At 39.7% G+C, this 22,441-nt stretch overlaps 2 non-coding genes and 1 pseudogene across 2 annotated transcripts; all 3 read left to right on the forward strand.

Moving 5' to 3' along the window:
• The first annotated feature begins 735 nt into the window (after window positions 1-735).
• The window catches only part of LOC148580710 (uncharacterized), a 94,223-nt pseudogene continuing 72,517 nt past the window's right edge, over window positions 736-22,441 (forward strand).
• On the forward strand, window positions 8,651-8,757 carry LOC148580711 (small nucleolar RNA R71). Its single transcript, XR_015895698.1, has one exon. It is a non-coding gene; the product is annotated as a small nucleolar RNA R71 (small nucleolar RNA).
• LOC148580712 (small nucleolar RNA R71) lies at window positions 16,821-16,929 on the forward strand. The gene has a single exon (XR_015896951.1). It is a non-coding gene; the product is annotated as a small nucleolar RNA R71 (small nucleolar RNA).

Below are 22,441 nucleotides of genomic sequence, written 5' to 3' on the forward strand. Positions count from 1 at the left end.
TGCAGCTTTATTTAGATTTATATGAACTGATTTTTCTGCTGTTTATTACCCGGGAACATCCAATTTTAGCCGGAATGCTGCCCAATTTTTCTGCAAATTGTTTCATTTTTACATTCAGGAATTGGTTTTGGCAATTTTCAATTCTGCACTACTTAGCTACAACCAAACCAATTCATGAATGCACGGGCCAGCATTCTTTTTCCTTTCAATTTCCTAGTTCATATATTGCACTTTTGATGATTCGATTTCAATTTTTGCTATTTCTATATCTACATGAATCATCATCAACCTGATATCCTTGCTTGAATATGAGTTGATTATTCTTTAAATTTGTGAATCTCTTGTTACCTAGGAAATATTTATCATGCCACTTACTTTAAATTTCTTTCTCCTAACTCACTGCTTTCCACTTTCTAACCTCTTTTGTCACTTTTAACCACTTTTAACTTTCTAACTTCTCCCTTTGCTTTTTAACTAACTCCTTCAAATTTTTAACTCATGGCGTGATTATTGTTTCTCCTAATTAACAGGTATTCTACTTATAATATATTTTGGATTGTGATTTCTCATCTCAGATTTTTAACTCCAAAACAATCCTAAATGTACATTTATTTAACTCATTTCATAATTCTACTGCTTTTTTGTCACTATGTGCTTCTATTGCTATTATCCTCTTTGCCTACTTATTTTCCTGCTTTGTTCTTCATTTATATCCTGGAATTTCTGCTTTTCAGGATGTCTGACCCTCAACGAAAAGGAAAAGGCAAGGCAACCACTGGCAAAAGAAAAAGAGGCAAATCCTCTATGTCTATCCTAGATATTATGCATGATGACTCTTGGCGGGAAAAGCACTTTACCCTGCAGGAGAAGGCTGACCAGCTCCTCACTGCCACAGATCCAGTAAAATTTGCAAACAGATACTGTGAGCTGAAGTATCCAGTGTTTGCCTCGTCCAGAAACCTGTACCTGGAGAAAACTCTGAAAATTCCAGAAGAACTACAGCAGTACACCTCCGATAAGATCAAACAGAGGGGCTGGTTCTTCTTGGAGAGAAACTTGACAGGGGTCAATGCTTCCTGGGTCAGAGAGTTTTACTGTAACTATTTCAAGACTTCCCTGGATGCAGTGCACCTCAGAGGGAAACAGATATTGATCACTGAGGAAGCCATTGAGGACATCTTCCGCCTTCAGCCTAAATCAGATCAGCTTGACGGTTACCAAAAGGCTGAAGAGGACATGCGCTTTCTGAGATTTGACTGGGATGCTGTCAAGCAGAGGATAGCCCTTGATCCTACTGTCCCATGGGTCATGGGAAAGAATACAGTAATGCCTAGGGGAATCAAGCTGATGTATCTGAATAATGAGGCTCGGCTCTAGCACCAGATCCTGAGCAACTTTGTTATGCCGAGCACTCATGAGACAGAGCTGCCTGCTGCTATGATCACCCTCCTCTGGTGTGTGATGGAGGGTAAGGACCTGTATCTTCCACGACTCATCCGGCATGACATGGCCAGGGTCCATGTCAGAGGCACTCTCCCCTTCCCTTATCTGGTCACCCAGCTAGGCCGTCGAGCTGATGTGCCTTGGGAGCTTGCTGATGAGAAGCCACCTGCTGCAGACTGCAAGAAGATTATCCCTCACAGCAGGAAGTTTCAGGCTTTGGGTTACAGACCCCCATTCCTCACCACTTATGATGAGATAGCCACACCTTCAGCTACCCCTTCTTCATCTACTGCTGCCCCAGCTACCACCACTGCACCTCCACCTGCCTTAGAGCCTGTTTACCATCTCGTGCACCGCTTATTTCAGCCGCTAGACCAGATGAAGTGCCGCAACCGGTGGCGATATGAGAGATCTGAGCGTCACAACAAGCGACGCTATGATCACCTCAAGTTGATGATCCGATCTAGCGGCGACATCCGTTTCGAGCCTCACACACCATCAGAGCCATTAGAGGAGGAGGCGGACGAGCATGAGGAGGAGCCACATGCACAGAAAGAGGCTGAGCAGGCAGGTGATGCACGGAAACTTGTCCTTTAACAAATCTTTCTCAGCAAGTATATCAAATCGTCATCAAGTAAAAACTCACAATAGAGTGAGGTTGAATCCCACAGGGATTGATTGGTCAAGCAACTTTAATTGGAAGAATGTTCTAGTTGAGCTAAGCAGAAAATGGATTGAGAATTGCAGGAAATTAAATGGCGGGAAAGTAAATTGCAAAAAATAAATGACGGAAGGTAAATTGCAGAATCTTAAATGGGGAAGGGGAGTTTAGCATGAAAGTAAATAGGAGAAAGTAAAGAGAATGGGTAAGATCAGAAATGGGGAGTTCATTGGGCTTAGGAGATGTTGCATTCTCCGGATCAAGTTCATTTTCATCTCTTCCTCAATCATTGCATTCATTGATCTCCTTGGCAATCTGAAGTGATTGAATTCCAATTCCTTGGTAATTCAATCTCTCAAATCAGATCAATAGCCAATTCCTTGGTCAAATTGGGCATGAGAATTATATGTCCAAATGTATTTCCAAATCAAAGTATTGGGAGAATTATGTTTCACCATATCCGCCCAAACCCTAATTTGGTCCAACATGAGAAAGAAATTCTAGCATTATCTCTTCATTCCTCTTCGAAGGTTCAGAAGAGATCCAAGTATGAATAGCTTCTTTTCCAAGATAACTACTCAATTGGATAAAGATTGAAAACTTTCTAGTAAAATCAAGAGAAAAGAGAGAAGAAGGATAATGAAAACTATTATTGATCCATCAAATTACAACAGAGCTCCCTAACCCAATGAAAGGGGTTTAGTTGTTCATAGCTCGGGGAAATGAAAGCAGAGATGGAGAGTACATTCTGAAAGTTAAACTAGAAGTGTAGAGAAAGTAAAATACAGAGAGTAATTCTAATAATGCCCAAAAGCTCTTCTTTCTAGTTCAAAGCTCTCCTTATTTATACTATTCTTCTGATCTTCTAGTTGATTCTTCAAGTCTTGGATATGGGCCTTTGGATCTTGAGTTGAAGCAGTTATCTTCTTCAGTGGGCTTAGCTTTACTTGCAGAGAGAAAGTGTGAAGTAGGCAGGGATTCTAGCTTAGGACGTTTGTGGTGTTAACGTTAAGTGAAAGTGTGGGTTTGAGAATGTTAGTGACAATCACCTTTTTCACTAACGTTCCTAACCCAAGGATGCTCCACGTTAACTTCAACGTTAGTGGCATCAACGTGACCACTAACGTTGCTTCTTGGTCCTTCGTACACGTTATTGGGACTTACTTTTTTCCAATAACGTTGAGAATCCTCCTTTCTCCCTACGTTAGAGTTCACCTTAGTGTGGCTAACGTGACCTTTAATGTAGGGTTGCCACATCTTCGAGAACGTTAGTGACAATTACCTTTGTCACTAACATTCCAAAATGCCCCTACTTCCCACGTTAGAGTTCACGTTAACTAGGTTAACGTGGCTTCTAACGTGGTATTGCTAGCCATCTCCAACGTTAGTGACAAAGGTGAGTGTCACTAACGTTGGCGATTCTTTGCTCCCTCCACGTTAGAGTCCACGTTAACTGAGTTAACGTGGCAACTAACGTGGCTCAAAGTGGCTTAGCTCAACGTTAGTGACAAAGGTGAGTGTCACTAACGTTGGTCATTCTTTTGTTTCCCCACGTTAGAGTCCACGTTAACTGAGTTAACGTGGCTCTAAACGTGGCCAATATGAGCTTGGTCCAACGTTAGTGACAAAGGTGAGTGTCACTAACGTTGGCTTCATTTTCTTCTTCCACGTTAACTACCACGTTAATGTAGTTAACATGGCAATTAACGTGGGCTACGATGGCTTCGAGGACGTTATTGGCGATTACTTTTCTCATTAACGTTGCAAGCTAGCTCCCCTTCCACGTTAGAGGTCACGTTAGTTAGACTAACGTGGCTGCTAACGTGGTTCTTCCTTGCTTCCTTTGTCCTGAAATCAAGCAATAAAGTGTATCAAAGTTCTAGTCCAAGTTATGAGACATGCATCATCCAATTTGTCATTTAATTCATGCATAATTCTCATGAATTCATATAAAAATCACAATGTTAGCTTGAATCAAGATGTAAGTGAAATTCTACCCAAAACTTGCTTATTTTCTAAGAAAGTGCATGAGACTACCCTAAAACCATAAAGAAAAGGTCAGTGAAACTGGCCAAAATGCCCTGGCATCACAACACCAAACTTAAAGCTTGCTTGTCCCTAAGCAAGCACTGGAACAAGAGAATGATGAATGAAATGACAAGATGAATGAATCATTATTGTGGAAGTCCTATTCTTGGTTTTATGGGGTTTCATGCATAGCAACTTAGGTTCATTCCTTTACTGGCTTTCAGACCTTTATCATGCCTTGGAATACTCACTTGATTACACCCTTTGAGACTGTTATTCATTGATCCCTTTGTCTTTACAAGGTCTATTGCATCTTTAGGCTAAGTGCTCTGTGAGGGGGCGACTCTTTAAAATAAGCTTTCAGCCAACAATCCCGAACCCGTTGGTTCAAGGTGCTAGGTGTTGAAGCACCCCTAAGGACTTACTCCCTCAAGTCTCTCACCCCCATACATGCACACCACAGGCACATGGTTTGTTATTTTCTTTCCTTGAGGTCTTGGTGTCCAGCACCTTTTTGGGTTACTAAATGTTCTATAGCAAGGTTGCTCTTGATAGTGGATTTTCAGTTGATAATCCCAGGTTAGTTAACCCAAGTTACCAAGTGATGAAGCACTCCTAAGAACTTATTCATCCAAGCATATCCTTGGTACAAGAGCACCACAGAAACATCCCTCAAGATTCAAGCCCTTGGTGCCTAGCCTTATTCTTTATTAACTTTTCTTTCTTTTTCAACTCTTATTGTTCTTTTCCTTTTTCTTATTAGGATCTTATTATTTAGCTAGTCTCATGGGGTGTGTTTCAAGCATATAATTCAAGACAGATAGTTGCCTTCCCACCTTGTTGGTGAACCAACTTAGCTAAGTGATTACTACACCACAAATTTAAGGACCTACTCCGCAATTTGAACATCACTCAGGTCTTTCATAACATCTCTTTTTATTGTACTTAAAAGGACAAGCATACAATAAGCAAGATGAAAATGAAGGCAGGCAATTTGACTAGCATGCATAGACCTAGGCAAAAGAAAACTTAAAGATAGAGTTGAAAATTCCTAAGCTACTATGGAAGCATGTTCTATTTCATACATGATTTTCCTTATTAAAAAAAAAACTTGAAAAAGAAAGATGGAACAATGAGAGAACTCCACCACCTTTTACTCTTGGGGGTGCTCACGTTCTCCTTCCTGTTTGTCCTCCTTGTGTTTTTCTTGAGTGCTTGCACTCCCACTTCCCTTGCTTTTTCCAATCAACTTTTTCCAGAAGCCAGCATCTTCCATCTTCTTTTTCAATGTTTCCTTCTACTGTTTCACCTTTCTTTCCTCTTGTTCTGTAAGATCTTTTTGGACCTTATCATACCTAGGGATTGTAGAGTGTAGATTATGCATATGACTAGACATATAGTTCAATTTGGCTTGAGTGTTTATGTTGAACTCCTCCCTATGTAGTTGCCGTCCTTCATTTAGTACGCTGAACTCATTGGATGCCTTCGTCTGAGCTAGCTGGCGTTGGTTGAGTTCTTGAAGGTGTTTATCTTGATGCTCTTGCCTTTCAGTCACTTGATTGATGGCTTGAGTGAGCTGGGAGTAATGTTCCATTTGCTGTTTCTGCCGCTCCCCTTGTTGATTCATCCAATTAGAAAGGAGTTCTTCTTGACGATCCATCCTTTGGGCTTGAACGTGCAGTTGTTGTTCTTGTCCCTCCATATAACTCCTCGTTAGCTCCTCAATAGCTCCGTGAATGTGATTCAAGTTGATGTTGGTTGGATCATAGTACTCTTCTTGCTGATATTATTCCTGTTGAGGTTCTTCTTGGTGAGGTTCCTTTTGTGGTGTTCTTCTCCCTATTTAAGGCCTTCTTCAGATACGTTATACACTGGAGTGTAACCATCCTTCCAGGGTTTACCCAAGTTGGGTTGCTGTCCTCTCCTTTTGTGGTAGCCAAACCCTTCAATTGTCCCACCAATCCTTCTACAAAATAAAAGAAAAAATAAAAATGTGGGAAGTGGCGGCAAGATTTAAAAGACAAGAAAGAGTAACTACTTTTTAAAAATTTTTGTTGTTAACTACTAAGTGCTATTCATAAATGTAAACCAACTGACTAATTAATTTTCCATATATGCAACCTTGGTAACACCAACTTAGTTTGTGGAAATGTGGTGTAAGATGATTTGTTCAAGGTGCTAAGAGTGACATGCTATGAGTTGCATTCATGTCCTCTTAGTGTGCCTTGAACACCAAACTTGTTCTTCACTATATGTTGCATAAAAGGATTTATTCAGGGATATGTCAAAGTTGATTTGCGATCCTAACTACTTTAAAAGCATGTAAAACATGGGTTGCCTCCCATGAAGCCCTTCTTTAGCGTCACTAGCTTGACGTTCTTCCTTTGTCAAGGTGGTCGGTAATGCTTCAAATCTTCCCCTCTTGTAGTAAACCTATATCCATTGGCTTCATCAATGATCTCTACATGTTCTAGGGAGAGAACTTTGTTGATGGCAAAAACCTTAGGTAACTGAGATGGGATGGTAGGGAGATGAAGTGGGATATCTAGGTAGTAAGCTGAGATCACTTTATCCCCTTGAGAGAAATCTTCTGTAGGGATCTTTTTGTTCCTCCATCTCCTTGGTATCTTCTTCTTTGTTTCTTTTCCTGTTATCCTGCTCTTTGTGGTCTCTTTCCCTAGGGAGATTTTGTTGCTGGTCTCATATGATTCTGGTGGTTTTGGCTCCACTTGAGTTTCCTTTACCTATGACAGCTGCTGATTCTCTTGTTCATCACCCAAAGGAATTCCAGGGTGTACAGCTTGTGCTTCAAAGCTTTTTTCTCTCACCATTGCTTTGTCATGCTCTGCCTTTAGTTCCTTGCCTTCCTGACTTGCTTCTTCTGAGGGTTTGAAGACGTTGAAGGTGAGTTGTTCGTCATGTATCCTCAGTATTAGCTCTCCTCGCTCCACATCTATGAGTGCTCTGGCTGTAGCTAAAAATGGTCTTCCCAATATGATTGGGTGAAGGTGACTTTCTTCCATTTCCAGTATGACAAAGTCTGTGGGAAGGAAGTAGTTCCCAACCTTCACCAGCACGTTTTCAACCACTCCAATTGTTTGTTTTTGAGTTTTGTCTGCCATCCTGATGGCTACGTCTGTGGGCATCAGATCAATCATTTGCAGCCTCTTCATAAGGGATAAAGGCATTAAGTTGATGCTTGCTCCCAGATCACAGAGTCCTTTGTCAAACATTGTTTCTCCTATGGCACAGGGAATGTGAAAACTCCCTGGGTCCTTCCTTTTTGTAGGCAGCTCTGGTTGAATGAGAGCACTGCACTCCTTGTTCATTACTATAGTTTGTCCTCCCTTGAGTGAGCTTTTCCTGGTCAGCAGCTCCTTCATATACTTGATGTATGAGGGCATTTGTTGGAGAGCCTTGATGAATGGTATATTTACATGGAGAGATGCAAATATGTCAAGAAACCTTGAGTATATTCTCTTCTCCACACCACCATTGAGTAATTGGGGAAAGGGTGCATAGAGTCTCAGCAGCTCCTTCTGTGTAATTGTGGTTTCTTGATGATTCTCTTCATGCTTTCCTGCTGATGTATCTTCAGATTGTTCTGATGGTTTGTTCGGCTCTTCCTCAATCTCCTTATCACTTATAGTAACCATCTTGCAATCTTCCCATCTAACTTTCTTTGCTTCACCTCTCGGATTTTTCTCTGTGTCACTTGGGAAGCTATCAGTAGGTTTGGGAATCTTTTCAGATAGGTATCCTACCTGAAATTCCAGCCTCTTGATGGTGTCTCCCTGATTTTTGATATTGGCTCGCACCTCCTCTTTGAACACCTTGTTATCTTGAATCTCCTTGCATACGCCTTCAAGTAGAGTCTCGATCCATGATAGTCTTTCTTCCGATGATGGAGAGTTGAGATTGGAAGCATGAGAATGGCTAGTTTGACTTTGGTATGGATGTTGAGATGTGTTGTTAGGTGGGTGCTGATATGATCTCTGTGTGGAATGTTGGTGAGTTGCATTGTTGCTGGGGTTGTGGCATCTCTGATATTGGCCTTGATTTTGTTGATTTCCCCACCAAAAGTTTGGGTGGTTCCTCCAACCAGGATTATACGTTTTGGAGTATGGGTTATGGTGGTGCCTGGGTGAATTTCTAATGTAGTTGGCCTGTTCCTGATCACCCTCTGCCTCTTCATTCACTCCTTCTTGAGTTGCTACTGAAGTGGTGATTGCTGCTACTTGATTCCTCTCCATCTTCTTGGTGAGGTCAGCTAATTGCTTGGTAATCATCTTGTTTTGAGCTAGCAGTGCATCCACGTTGTTCAGCTCCATCACTCCTCTAGTGTTACCTCTTGCAGAAGCATAGAAATAGTCATTCTCAGCTATAGTCTCAATGACATCTATGGCTTCTTCAATGGTCTTCTTCTTGTTCAGAGATCCCCTGGATGAGTGGTCTATTGCCTTCTTTGATTCATATGAAAGACCTTCATAGAAAATGTGCAACTGCACCCATTCATTGAACATATCTGGCGGGCATCTTCTTGTCATGTCCTTAAACCTCTCCTATGCTTCATATAGAGTCTCACCATCTTGCTGCCTAAAGGTTTGTACCTCAGCTCTCAACCTGTTGATCCATTGAGGAGGATAGAATCTTGCCAAGAACTTGTTCACCACATCTTCCCAGGTTGCTAAACTCTCCTTTGGAAAGAATTCCAGCCATTTAGATGCTTTGTCCTTGACTGAGAAGGGAAATAGAAGTAGTCTATAGGTGTCAGGATGAACACCATTAGACTTCACAGTATCGCATATCCTCAGGAAGGTGGTTAGATGTTGATTGGGGTCTTCTTGGATACTTCCTCCGAATGAACAGTTATTCTGAACAAGGGTGATGAGCTGTGACTTTAGTTCAAAGTTTTTGGCATGTATGGTACTCCCACAGTTTTTTGGGTTTGGGTTGATGTAAGAACCCAGAACTTTTCTCTCTTGCCCAGCCTGATGCGGTGGACCTTCTCTGCCATGGTTGTGAGCCTCTTATTCGTGATGGTTTTCCATATTCTCATCCATGTCTAGTTCAAAGTACTCTTCCTCTTCCTCAGCACCAACTATTCTCTTTCCTCTTGCTTCCCTCCTTAATCTAAGGAAGGTCCTCTCAGGTTCAGAATCAAAGGAAGTTGAAGCCCCGCTTCTTCTACCTATCATACAACCAACAAGGCACAAGCAAGAGAGATAGATACAGACAGTAATTTCTATAGAAATGCTGTTGGTGTGAGTGATGCAATATATCAAACAGTTAGTGGGTTAGTGACTGAATTGTAAACAACTAAGAAAATGGGTCGGGGAAAGGGAAGAAAATAGCCAAACAGAAATTAAATTACTCAAATGAACTTAAATCAAACAAAATAAAAACAAATGCTCAATCTAGTTATCCACCAATTTAATCATTGTTGATACAAAATCAATCCCCGGCAACGGCGCCATAAACTTGATGCACGGAAACTTGTCCTTTAACGAATCTCCCTCGGCAAGTATACCGAATTGTCGTCAAGTAAAAACTCACAATAGAGTGAGGTCGAATCCCACAGGGATTGATTGGTCAAGCAACGTTAATTGGAAGAATGTTCTAGTTGAGCTAAGCAGAAATTGGGTTGGGAATTGCAGGAAATTAAATGGCGGGAAAGTAAATTACAGAAAATAAATGACGGAAGGTAAATTGCAGAATCTTAAATGGGGAAGGGGAGTTTAGCATGAAAGTAAATAGCAGAAATTAAAGAGAATGGGTAAGATCAGAAATGGAGAGTTCATTGGGCTTAGGAGATGTTGCATTCTCCAGATCAAGTTCATTTGCATCTCTTCCTCAATCAATGCATTCATTGATCTCCTTGGCAATCTTAAGTGATTGAATTCCAATTCCTTGGTAATTCAATCTCGCAAATCAGATCAATAGCCAATTCCTTGGTCTAATTGCTCATGAGAAGAGATAAAGTGTGGTCACTAATTATACCACATGTATTTCTAAATCAAAGTATTGGGAGAATTATATGTCACCATATCCGCCCAAACCCCAATTTGGTCCAACATGAGAAAGCAATTCTAGCATGATCTCTTCATTCCTCTTCCAAGGTTCAGAAGAGATCCAAGTATGAATAGCTTCTTTTCCAAGATAACTACTCAATTGGATGAAGATTGAAAGCTTTCTAGTAAAATCAAGAGAAAAGAGAGAAGAAGGATAATGAAAACTATTATTGATCCATCAAATTACAACAGAGCTCCCTAACCCAATGAAAGGGGTTTAGTTGTTCATAGCTCTGGGAAATGAAAGCAGAGATGGAGAGTACATTCTGAAAGTTAAACTAGAAGTGCAGAGAAAGTAAAATACAGAGAGTAATTCTAAGCTCTCCTTATTTATACTATTCTTCTGATATTCTAGTTGATTCTTCAAGTCTTGGATATGGGCCTTTGGATCTTGATTTGAAGCAGTTATCTTCTTCAGTGGGCTTAGCTTTACTTGCATAGAGAAAGTGTGAAGTAGGCAGGGATTCTAGCTTAGGACATTAGTGGCGTTAACGTTAAGTGAAAGTGTGGGTTCGAGAACGTTAGTGACAATCACCTTTTTCACTAACGTCCCTAACCCAAGGATGCTCCACGTTAACTTCAACGTTAGTGGCATCAACGTGACCACTAACGTTGCCTCTTGGTCCTTCGCACACGTTATTGGGACTTACTTTTTCCAATAATGTTGAGAATCCTCCTTTCTTCCTACGTTAGAGTTCACGTTAGTGTGGCTAACGTGACCTTTAACGTAGGCTTGCCACATCTTCGAGAACGTTAGTGACACTTACCTTTGTCACTAACGTTCCAAAATGCCCCTACTTCCCACGTTAGAGTTCACGTTAACTAGGTTAACGTGGCTTCGAACGTGGTATTGCTAGCCATCTCCAACGTTAGTGACTGGTATGCGAAATTGTTACTCTGAGGTTGTAAAATTTGTTGTTCGTTCTCTCCCTGGCAATGGCGCCAATAACTGGTGCACAATACCATGGTCCAAACATAACTTCACAACTTCGCAGAACTAACCAGCAAGTGCACTGGGTCGTCCAAGTAATAAAACCTTACGTGAGTAAGGGTCGATCCAACGGAGATTGTTGGTATGAAGCAAGCTATGGTGATCTTGTATATCTCAGTCAGGCGGATATCAAATGGTTATGGAGCTTTCGAATAATAATAATAAATAAATAGAAAATAAAGATAGAATTACTTATGTATATCATTGGTGAGAATTTCAGATAAGCCTATAGAGATGCTTTCGTTCCTCTGAATCTCTACTTTCCCGCTGTCTTCATCTAATCAGTCTTACCCTTTTCCATGGCAAGCTTTCTGTAAGGGCATCACCGTTGTCAATGGCTACATCCCGTCCTCTCTTGCGAAAATGGTCCAAATGCTCTGTCACGGCATGGCTAATCATCTGGAGGTTCTTGATCATACTGGAATAGGATTCACCCTCCTTTTGCGTCTGTCACTACGCCCAGCACTCGCGAGTTTGAAGTTCGTCACAGCCATCCCTTTCCAGATCCTACTCGGAATACCACAGACAAGGTTTAGACTTTCCGGATCTCAGGAATGGCCATCCATGGGTTCTAACTTATACCACGAAGATACTAATAACTCGGACTCGGTCCCCTGTATTAGATATCTAAGAGATATTCATTCTAGCTTGTTTGCATGTAGAACGGAAGTGTTTGTCAGGCACGCGTTTGTGAGTGAGAATGATGATGAGCGTCACATAATCATCATATTCATCATGTTCTTGGGAACGAATGGATATCTTAGAAGCAGAATAAGTTGAATTGAATAGAAAAACAGTGGTACTTTGCATTAAATCATGAGGAACAGTAGAGCTCCACACCTTAATCTATGGAGTGCAGAAACTCTATCGTTTGAAGATACATAAGTGAAAATGGTCCAGGCATGGCCGAATGGCCAGCCCCCATGAAAGTCTAAGATAGCATAAAACTGATCAAAGATCCCCAATACAATAGTAAAAAGTCCTATTCATACTAAACTAGTTACTAGGGTTTACAGAAGTAAGTAATTGATGCATAAATCAACTTTCGGAGCCCACTTGGTGTGTGCTTGGGCTGAGCTTGAAGTTTATACGTGGAGAGGTCATTCTTGGAGTTGAATGCCAAGTTGTAACGTATTTTTGGCGTTCAACTCTGGTTCGTGACGTGTTTCTGGCGTTTAACTCCAGACTGCAGCGTAGAACTGGCGTTCAACGCCCTTTTGCGTCGTCTAAACTCGGGCAAAATATGGACTATTATATATTGCTGGAAAGCCCTGGATGGCTACTTTCCAACGCCGTTGAGAGCACGCCATTTGGAGTTCTGTAGCTCCAGAAAATCCACTTTGAGTGCAGGGAGGTCAGAATTCAACAGCATCAGCAGTCCTTCTTCAACCTCTGAATCTGATTTTTGTTCAAGTCCCTCAATTTTAGCCAGAAAATACCTGAAATCATAGAAAAACACACAAACTCATAGTAAAGTCCAGAAATATGAATTTAACATAAAAACTAATAAAAACATCCCTAAAAGTAACTAAATCCTACTAAAAACATACTAAAAACAATGCCAAAAAGCGTATAAATTATCCGCTCATCACAACACCAAAATTAAATTGTTGCTTGTCCCCAAGCAACTGAAAATCAAATAGGATAAAAAGAAGAGAATATACTATAAATTCCAAAATATCAATGAAACATAGCTCCAATCAGATGAGCAGGACTTGTAGCTTTTTGCCTCTTGAATAGTTTTGGCATCTCACTTTATCCATTAAAGTTCAGAATGATTAGAATCTATAAGAACTCAGAGTTCAGATAGTGTTATTGATTCTCCTAGTTCAGTATGTTGATTCTTGAACACAGCTACTTTATGAGTCTTGGCCGTGGGCCTAAGCACTTTGTTTTCCAGTATTACCACCGGATACATAAATGCCAAAGACATATAACTGGGTGAACCTTTTCAGATTGTGACTCAGCTTTGCTAAAGTCCCCAATTAGAGGTGTCCAGGGTTCTTAAGCACACTCTTCTTTTGCTTTGGACCTTGACTTTAACCGCTCAGTCTCAAGTTTTCACTTGACACCTTCACACCACAAGCACATGGTTAGGGACAGCTTGGTTTAGCCGCTCAGGCCAGGATTTTATTCCTTTAGGCCCTCCTATCCACTGATGCTCAAAGCCTTGGGATCCTTTTTATTTACCCTTGCCTTTTGGTTTTAAGGGTTATTGGCTTTTTGCTCTTGCCTTTTGGTTTTAAGAGCTTTTGGCTTTTTCTGCTTGCTTTTTCTTTTTCTATTTTTTTTTTTTGCTATTTTTCTTTTCTCTTTTTTTTTCTGCAAGCTTTTGTATTCACTACTTTTTCTTGCTTCAAGAATCATTTTTTATGAATTTTCAGATTATCAAATAACATGTCTCCTTGTCATCATTCTTTCAAGAGCCAACATATTTAACATTCTTAAACAACAACTTCAAAAGACATATGCACTGTTCAAGCATTCATTCAGAAAATAAAAAGTATTGTCACCACATCAATATAATTAAACTAAGTTCAAGGATAAATTTGAAACTCATGTACTTCTTGTTCTTTTGAATTAAAATCATTTTTCATTTAAGAGAGGTGATGGATTCATATTCACTACTTTAAGGCATAGACACTTAGATACTAATGATCATGTAATAAGACACAAACATAAATAAACATTTCACATAAGAAAAATGAAAAACAGAAAGTTTAAGAACAAGGAATGAGTCCACCTTAGTGATAGTGGCGTTTCCTTCTTGAAGAACCAATGATGTTCTTGAGCTCTTCTATGCCTCTTCCTTGTCTTTGTTGCTCCTCCCTCATTGCTCTTTGATCTTCTCTAATTTCATAAAGGATGATAGAGTGCTCTTGATGTTCCACCCTTAGTTGCTCCCAATAATTGTGTGGAGGAAAATGTATCCCCTGAGGTATCTCAGGGATCTCTTGATTTGCAGTCAAATGTTCTGCCACTGAGCTATAGACCCTTGAGATGAATCTCTCCATCTCCTATGACTTGGAGGTGGAAGCTTTTGTCTTCCCTTTCCTCTTTCTAGAGGTTTCTCTGACCTTAGGTGCCATCAATGGTTATGGAAAAACAAAAAAGCTATGCTTTTACCACACCAAACTTAGAATGTTGCTCGCCCTCGAGCAAAAGAAGAAAGAATAGTAGAAGAAGAAGAATATATGGAGGAGATGGAGGAATGTGTGTATTCCGCTATATGGGTGGGCTTGGGTGGGAAAGAGATTTTGAATTTTGAAGGTAGGTGGGGTGTATGGATGTGAGTGGTGAATGGAAAACAGAAGGGATAGGGAGAGAGAGGGTGATATAGGATTATGAGGAGGGAAGGTAAGTGGAGGTATGTGGGGATCCTGTGGGGTCCACAGATGCTGAGTTGATCCTGTGGGGTTCTCAGGTCCTGAGGTGTCAAGGATTTACATCCCTGCACCAATTAGGCATGTAAAATGTCTTTGCATGCAATTCTGGCGTTTAAACGCCGACTTGATGCTTGTTCTGGGCGTTCAACGCCCATATGCAGCATATTTCTGGCATTGAACGCCAGCTCCATGCTTGTTTCTAGCGTTCAGCACCAGCTTTCCTCAGTGTGCATTTCTGGCGTCTGAACGCCAGGATGCTGCTTGTTTCTGGCGTTCAACACCAGATCCATGCTCTGTTCTGGCGTTGAACGCCAGCCAGATGCTCCTTAATGGCGTTTAAACGCCAGTAAGCCCTTCCTCCAGGGTGTGATTTTTCTTCTGCTGTTTTTTATTCTATTTTTGATTTTTTCTATTTATTTTGTGACCCCACATGATCATGAACCTAATAAAACATGAAAGAACAATAAAATAAAAATAAAATTAGATAAATAAAAATTGGGTTGCCTCCCAACAAGCGCTTCTTTAATGTCAATAGCTTGACAGTGGACTCTCATGGAGCCACACAGGTGATCAGGGCAATTTTATAGACTCCCAACACCAAACTTAGAGTTTGGATATGGGAGTTCAACACCAAACTTAGAGTTTGGCTGAGGCCTCCCAACACCAAACTTAGAGTTTGACTGTGGGGGCTTTAGTTGACTCTGTACTGAGAGAAGCTTACTGTGCCTCTTTTCCATGTTTACAGAAGGATGACCTTGAGTTTTAAACACAAGGGAGTCCTCATTCAATTGAAGGACTAGTTCACCTCTGTCTACATCAATCACAGCTCTTGCTGTGGCTAGGAAGGGTCTTCTAAGAATGATGGATTCATCCTCATCCTTCCCAGTATCCAGGATTATGAAATCAGCAGGGATGTAAAGGCCTTCAACCTTTACTAACACGTCCTCTACCTATCCATAAGCCTCTTTTCTTGAATTGTCTACCATCTCTAATGAGATTCTAGCAGCTTGTACCTCAAAGATTCCCAGTTTCTCCATTACAGAGAGTGGCATGAGGTTTATTCCTGACCCAAAGTCACATAGAGCCTTTTCAAAGGTCATCGTGCCTATGGTACAATGTATTAGAAACTTTCCAGGATCCTGTTTCTTCTGAGGCAGTCTTAGTTGATCCAATGCATTTAGTTCATTGGTGAACAGGGGAGGTTCATCTCCATAAGTCTCACTACCAAATAAATTGGCATTCAACTTCATGATTGCACCAAGGTACTTGGTAACTTGCTCTTCAGTAACATCCTCATTCTCTTCAGAAGAAGAATACTCATCAGAGCTCATGAATGGCATAAGGAGGTTTAATGGAATCTCTATGGTCTCTAGATGAGCCTCAGAGTCCTTTGGTTCCTCAGAGGGACACTCCTTGTTGATCACGAGACGTCCCAAGAGGTCTTCCTCCTTGGGATTCACGTCCTCCCCTTCCTCCTTGGATTCGGCCATGATGGTTATATCAATGGCCTTGCACTCTTCTTTTGGATTTTCTTCTGTATTGCTTGGGAGAGCACTAGGAGGGGTTTCAGTGATCTTCTTACTCAGCTGGCCCACTTGTGCCTCCAAATTTCTAATGGAAGACCTTGTTTCAATCATGAAACTTAGAGTAGCCTTGGACAGATCAGAGACTAAGTTTGCTAAGTTAGAGCTATTTTGTTCATAGTTCTCTATCTGTTGCTGAGAAGATGATGGAAAAGGCTTGCTATTGCTAAACCTGTTTCTTCCACCATTATTAAAGCCTTGTTGAGGCTTTTGATCCTTCCATGAGAGATTTGGATGATTTCTCCATGAGGGATTATAGGTGTTTCCATAGGGTTCACCCATGTAATTCACCTCTGCTATTGCAGGGTTCTCAGGATCATAAGCTTCTTCTTCAGAAGATGCCTACTGTTGGATGCAGCTTGCATTCCATTCAGACTCTGAGAAATCATATTGACTTGATGAGTCAATATTTTGTTCTGAGCCAATATGGCATTCAGAGTATCAATTTCAAGAACTCCCTTCTTCTGAGGCGTCCCATTACTCACAGGATTCCTCTCAGAAGTATACATAACTGGTTGTTAGCAACCATGTCAATGAGTTCTTGAGCTTCTACAGGCGTTTTCTTTAGGTGAATGGATCCACCTGCAGAAGTATCCAATAACATCTTAGCTAATTCAGACAGACCATCATAGAATATATCCAGGATGGTCCATTCTGAAGGCATGTCTGAAGGACACTTTTTGGTCAATTCCTTGTATCTCTCCCAAGCTTCATAGAGGAATTCACCTTCTTTCTGTCTGAAGGTTTGAACATCCACTCTAAGCTTACTCAGCTTTTGAGGAAGAATGAACCTGGCTAAGAAAGCCTTGACCAGCTTATCCCAAGAGTTCAGGCTATCTTTAGGTTGAAAATCCAACCATATTCTAGCTTTGTCTCTCACAGCAAAAGGGAAAAGCATGAGCCTGTAGACTTCAGGATCTACTCCATTAGTCTAAACAGTATCACATATCTAAAAGAATTCAGTTAAGAACTGAAAAGGATCTTCAGATGAAAGTCCATGAAACTTGCAGTTTTGTTGCATCAGAGAAACTAATTGAGGTTTAAGCTCAAAGTTGTTTGCTCCAATGGTAGGAATTGAGATGCTTCTTCCATGTAAATTGGAATTAGGTGCAGTGAAGTCACCAAGCATCCTCCTTGCATTATTATTATTTTCGGCTGCCATCTCTTCTTCCTGTTCGAAAATTCCTGTAAGGTTGTCTCTGGATTGTTGTATTTTAGCTTCTCTTAATTTCCTCTTCAGAGTCCTTTCAGGTTCAGGGTCTGCTTCAACAAGAATGTTCTTGTCCTTGCTCCTGCTCATATGAAAGAGAAGGGCACAGAAAAATAATAATAGGCATCCTTTTTACCACAGTATAGAGGTTCCCTTGTTGTGAGTAGAAGAAGAAAAGAATGCAATGTAAAGAAAGAGAAGGGAGGAGAATCCAAACACAAGGGTGAGGATAACAGAGATATGAGATGAAGAGAAGTATTATTAAGTAAATAAATAAATAGAAGAAGATGAGAGAGAGAAGTTTTCGAAAATAATTTTTGAAAAAAGAGTTAGTGATTTTCGAAAATTAAAGGGGGAAAAAGATTAAAATCAAAATTTGAAACAATTAGTTAATTAAAAGAATTTTGAAAAAGGAGGGAGATAATTTTCGAAAATTAGATAGGGAAAATTAGTTAGGTGGTTTTGAAAAAGATAAGAAACAAATAAAAAGTCAATTAGTTAGTTGAAAAAAGATTTTAAATTCAAATTTTAAAAGATAAGAAGATAAGAAGTTAGAAAAGATATTTGAAAAAGATAAGATAAAAAGATATTTTTGAAAGGATATGATTGAAATTAGTTTTGAAAAAGATTTGATTTTTAAAATCACAATTAATGACTTGATTCACAAGAAATCACAAGATATGATTCTAGAACTTAAAGTTTGGATCTTTCTTAACAAGTAAGTAACAAACTTGAAATTTTTGAATCAAAACATTAATTATTGATGATATTTTCGAAAATATGATGTAAAATTAAGAAAAAGATTTTTGAAAAATATTTTTAAAATTTCCGAAAATAAATGAGAAAAATGAAAAAGATATGATTTTTGAAAAAGATTTTGAAAAAGATAAGATTGGAAATTTGATTTGACTCATAAGAAACAACTAAATTTTAAAAGGTTTTGAAAAAGTCAACTCAAATTTTTTAATTTATGAGAAGAAAAAGGGGAAGATAATTTTTTTGATTTTTGAATTTTTAATGATGAAAGAGAAAAACATGAAAAAGACTCAATGCATGAAAATTTTGGATTAAAATAATGAATGTATGCAAGAACACTATCAATGTCAAGATGAACACCAAGAACACTATGAATGTCAAGATGAACATCAAGAACTTATTTTTGAAAAATTTTCAAGAAAAGAAAACATGCAAGACACCAAACTTAGAAATTTTTCATGCATAGACACTATGAATGCAAGAATGCATATGAAAAACAAGAAAAGACACAAAACAAGAAAATATGAAGATCAAACAAGAAGACTGGCCAAGAACAACTTGAAGATCATGAAGAACACTATGAATGTATGAATTTTCGAAAAATGCATAAATTTTTTAGAAAAAAATGTAATTGACACCAAACTTAAAAATTGACTCAAGACTCAAACAAGAAACACAAAATATTTTTGATTTTTATGATTTTATAATTTTTTTTTTGATTTTTTTCGAAAATTAATGTGAAAAAGAAAAATAAGGATTCCAAAATTTTCAATATGAATTCCAGGAATCTTGCACTCTTAGTCTAAAGCTCCAATCTGAGAGTTAGACATGGCTTAATAGCCAGCCAAGCTTTAGAAGATACAAATCAGTCATACAATAACAAATTTGATTAGCAACAACTAGCTTGCTCTTGTAATGATGACTTGGGAGCCTCAATCCAAATGAATTTACACGTGGCTCTACAGCCAGCTAGGCTTCTACATGCTTCATGAAACACTAGAATTCATTCTTAAAAATTCTGAAGAAAAATATATTTATTTTTGAAAATAATTTTTTTTTGAAAAGAAAACGAAAAGAAAGTTACCTAATCTGAGCAACAAGATGAACCGTCAGTTGTCCAAACTCGAACAATCTCCGGCAACGGTGCCAAAAACTTGGTATGCAAAATTGTTACTCTGAGGTTGTAAAATTTGTTGTTTGTTCTCTCCCTGGCAATGGCGCCAATAACTGGTGCACAATACCATGGTCCAAACATAACTTCACAACTTCGCACAACTAACCAACAAGTGCACTAGGTCGTCCAAATAATAAAACCTTACGTGAGTAAAGGTCGATCCCACGGAGATTGTTAGTATGAAGCAAGCTATGGTCATCTTGTATATCTCAGTCAGGCGGATATCAAATGGTTATGGAGTTTTCGAATAATAATAATAAATAAATAGAAAATAAAGATAGAATTACTTATGTATATCATTGGTGAGAATTTCAGATAAGCGTATAGAGATGCTTTCGTTCCTCTGACTCTCTGCTTTCCCGCTGTCTTCATCCAATCAGTCTTACCCCTTTCCATGGCAAGCTTTATGTAAGGGCATCACCGTTGTGAATGGCTACATCCCGTCCTCTCTTGTGAAAATGGTCCAAATGCTCTGTCACGGCATGGCTAATCATCTGGAGGTTCTCGATCATACTGGAATAGGATTCACCCTCCTTTTGCGTCTGTCACTACGCCCAGCACTCGCGAGTTTGATGTTCGTCACAGCCATCCCTTCCCAGATCCTACTCAGAATACCACAGACAAGGTTTAGACTTTCCGGATCTCAGGAATGGCCATCCATGGGTTCTAACTTATACCACGAAGATACTAATAACTCGGACTCGGTCCCCTGTATTAGATATCTAAGAGATATTCATTCTAGCTTGTTTGCATGTAGAACGGAAGTGTTTGTCAGGCACGCGTTCGTGAGTGAGAATGATGATGAGCGTCACATAATCATCACATTCATCATGTTCTTGGGAACGAATGGATATCTTAGAAGCAGAATAAGTTGAATTGAATAGAAAAATAGTGGTACTTTGCATTAAATCATGAGGAACAGCAGAGATCCACACCTTAATCTATGGAGTGCAGAAACTCTACCGTTTGAAGATACATAAGTGATAATGGTCCAGGCATGGCCTAAAACTGATCAAAGATCCCCAATACAATAGTAAAAAGTCCTATTTATACTAAACTAGTTACTAGGGTTTACAGAAGTAAGTAATTGATGCATAAATCCACTTCCGGGGCCCAATTGGTGTGTACTTGGGCTGAGCTTGAAGTTTACACGTGGAGAGGTCATTCTTGGAGTTGAACGCCAAGTTGTAACGTGTTTTTGGCGTTCAACTCTGGTTCGTGACGTGTTTCTGGCGTTTAACTCCAGACTGCAGCGTAGAACTGGCGTTCAACGCCCTTTTGCGTCGTCTAAACTCGGGCAAAGTATGGACTATTATATATTGCTGGAAAGCCCTGGATGGCTACTTTCCAACGCCGTTGAGAGCACGCCATTTGGAGTTCTGTAGCTCCAGAAAATCCACTTTGAGTGCAGGGAGGTCAGAATTCAACAGCATCAGCAGTCCTTCTTCAACCTCTGAATCTGATTTTTGTTCAAGTCCCTCAATTTTAGCCAGAAAATACCTAAAATCATAGAAAAACACACAAACTCATAGTAAAGTCTAGAAATATGAATTTAATATAAAAACTAATAAAAACATCCCTAAAAGTAACTAGATCCTACTAAAAACATACTAAAAACAATGCCAAAAAGCGTATAAATTATCCGCTCATCAGTGACAAAGGTGAGTGTCACTAACGTTGGCTCATCATCCCTTTTACTCACGTTAGCTTCAACGTTAATGTAGTTAATGTGGGAGTTAATGTGGCTCATAGTGGCTCATCCCAACGTTAGTGAAAAAGGTGAGTGTCGCTAACGTTGGTGATTCTTTGCTCCCTCCATGTTAGAGTCCACGTTAACTAAGTTAACGTGGCAACTAACGTGGCTCAGAGTGGCTTAGCTCAACGTTAGTGACAAAGGTGAGTGTCACTAACGTTGGTCATTCTTTTGTTTCCCCACGTTAGAGTCCACGTTAACTGAGTTAACATGGCTCTTAACATAGCCAATATGAGCTTGGTCCAACGTTAGTGACAAAGGTGAGTGTCACTAACGTTGGCTTCATTTTCTTCTTCCACGTTAACTACCACGTTAATGTAGTTAACGTGGCAATTAACGTGGGCTATGATGGCTTCGAGGACGTTATTGGCAATTACTTTTCTCATTAACGTTGCAAGCTAGCTCCCCTTCCACGTTAGAGGTCACGTTAGTTAGACTAACGTGGCTGCTAACGTGGTTCTTCCTTGCTTCCTTTGTCCTGAAATCAAGCAATAAAGTTCATCAAAATTCTAGTCCAAGTTATGAGACATGTATCATCCAATTTGTCATTCAATTCATGCATAATTCTCATGAATTCATATAAAAATCACAATGTTTGCTTGAATCAAGATGTAAGTGAAATTCTACCCAAAACTTGCTTATTTCCTAAGAAAGTGCATGAAACTACCCTAAAACCATAAAGAAAAGGTCAGTGAAACTGGCCAAAATGCCCTGGCATCACAACACCAAACTTAAAGCTTGCTTGTCCCTAAGCAAGCACTGGAACAGGAGATGATGAATGAAATGACAAGATGAATGAATCATTATTGTGGAAGTCCTATTCTTGGTTTTTTGGGGTTTCATACATAGCAACTTAGGTTCATTCCTTTACTGGCTTTCAGACCTTTATCATGCCTTGGAATACTCACTTGATTGCACCCTTTGAGACTGTTATTCGTTGATCCCTTTGTCTTTCCAAGGTCTACTGCATCCTTAGGCTAAGTGCTCTGTGAGGGGGCGACTCTTTAAAATAAGCTTTCAGCCAACACTCCCGAACCAGTTGGTTCAAGGTTCTAGGTGTTGAAGCACACCTAAGGACTTACTCCCTCAAGTCTCTCTCCCCCATACATGCACAGCACATGGACATGGTTTGTTATTTTCTTCCCTTGAGGTCTTGGTGTCCAGCACCTTTTTGGGTTACTAAATGTTCTGTAGCAAGGTTGCTCTTGATAGTGGATTTTCAATTGATAATCCCAGGTTAGTTAACCCAAGTTACCAAATGATGAAGCACTCCTAAGAACTTATTCATCCAAGCATATCCTTGGTACAAGAGCACCACAGACACATCCCTCAAGATTCAAGCCCTTGGTGCCTAGCCTTATTCTTTATTAACTTTTCTTTCTTTT

Source organism: Arachis ipaensis, chromosome B10 (genome assembly GCF_059453495.1).
Source record: "Arachis ipaensis isolate K30076 ecotype BB chromosome B10, ASM5945349v1, whole genome shotgun sequence".
NCBI lineage: Eukaryota > Viridiplantae > Streptophyta > Magnoliopsida > Fabales > Fabaceae > Arachis > Arachis ipaensis.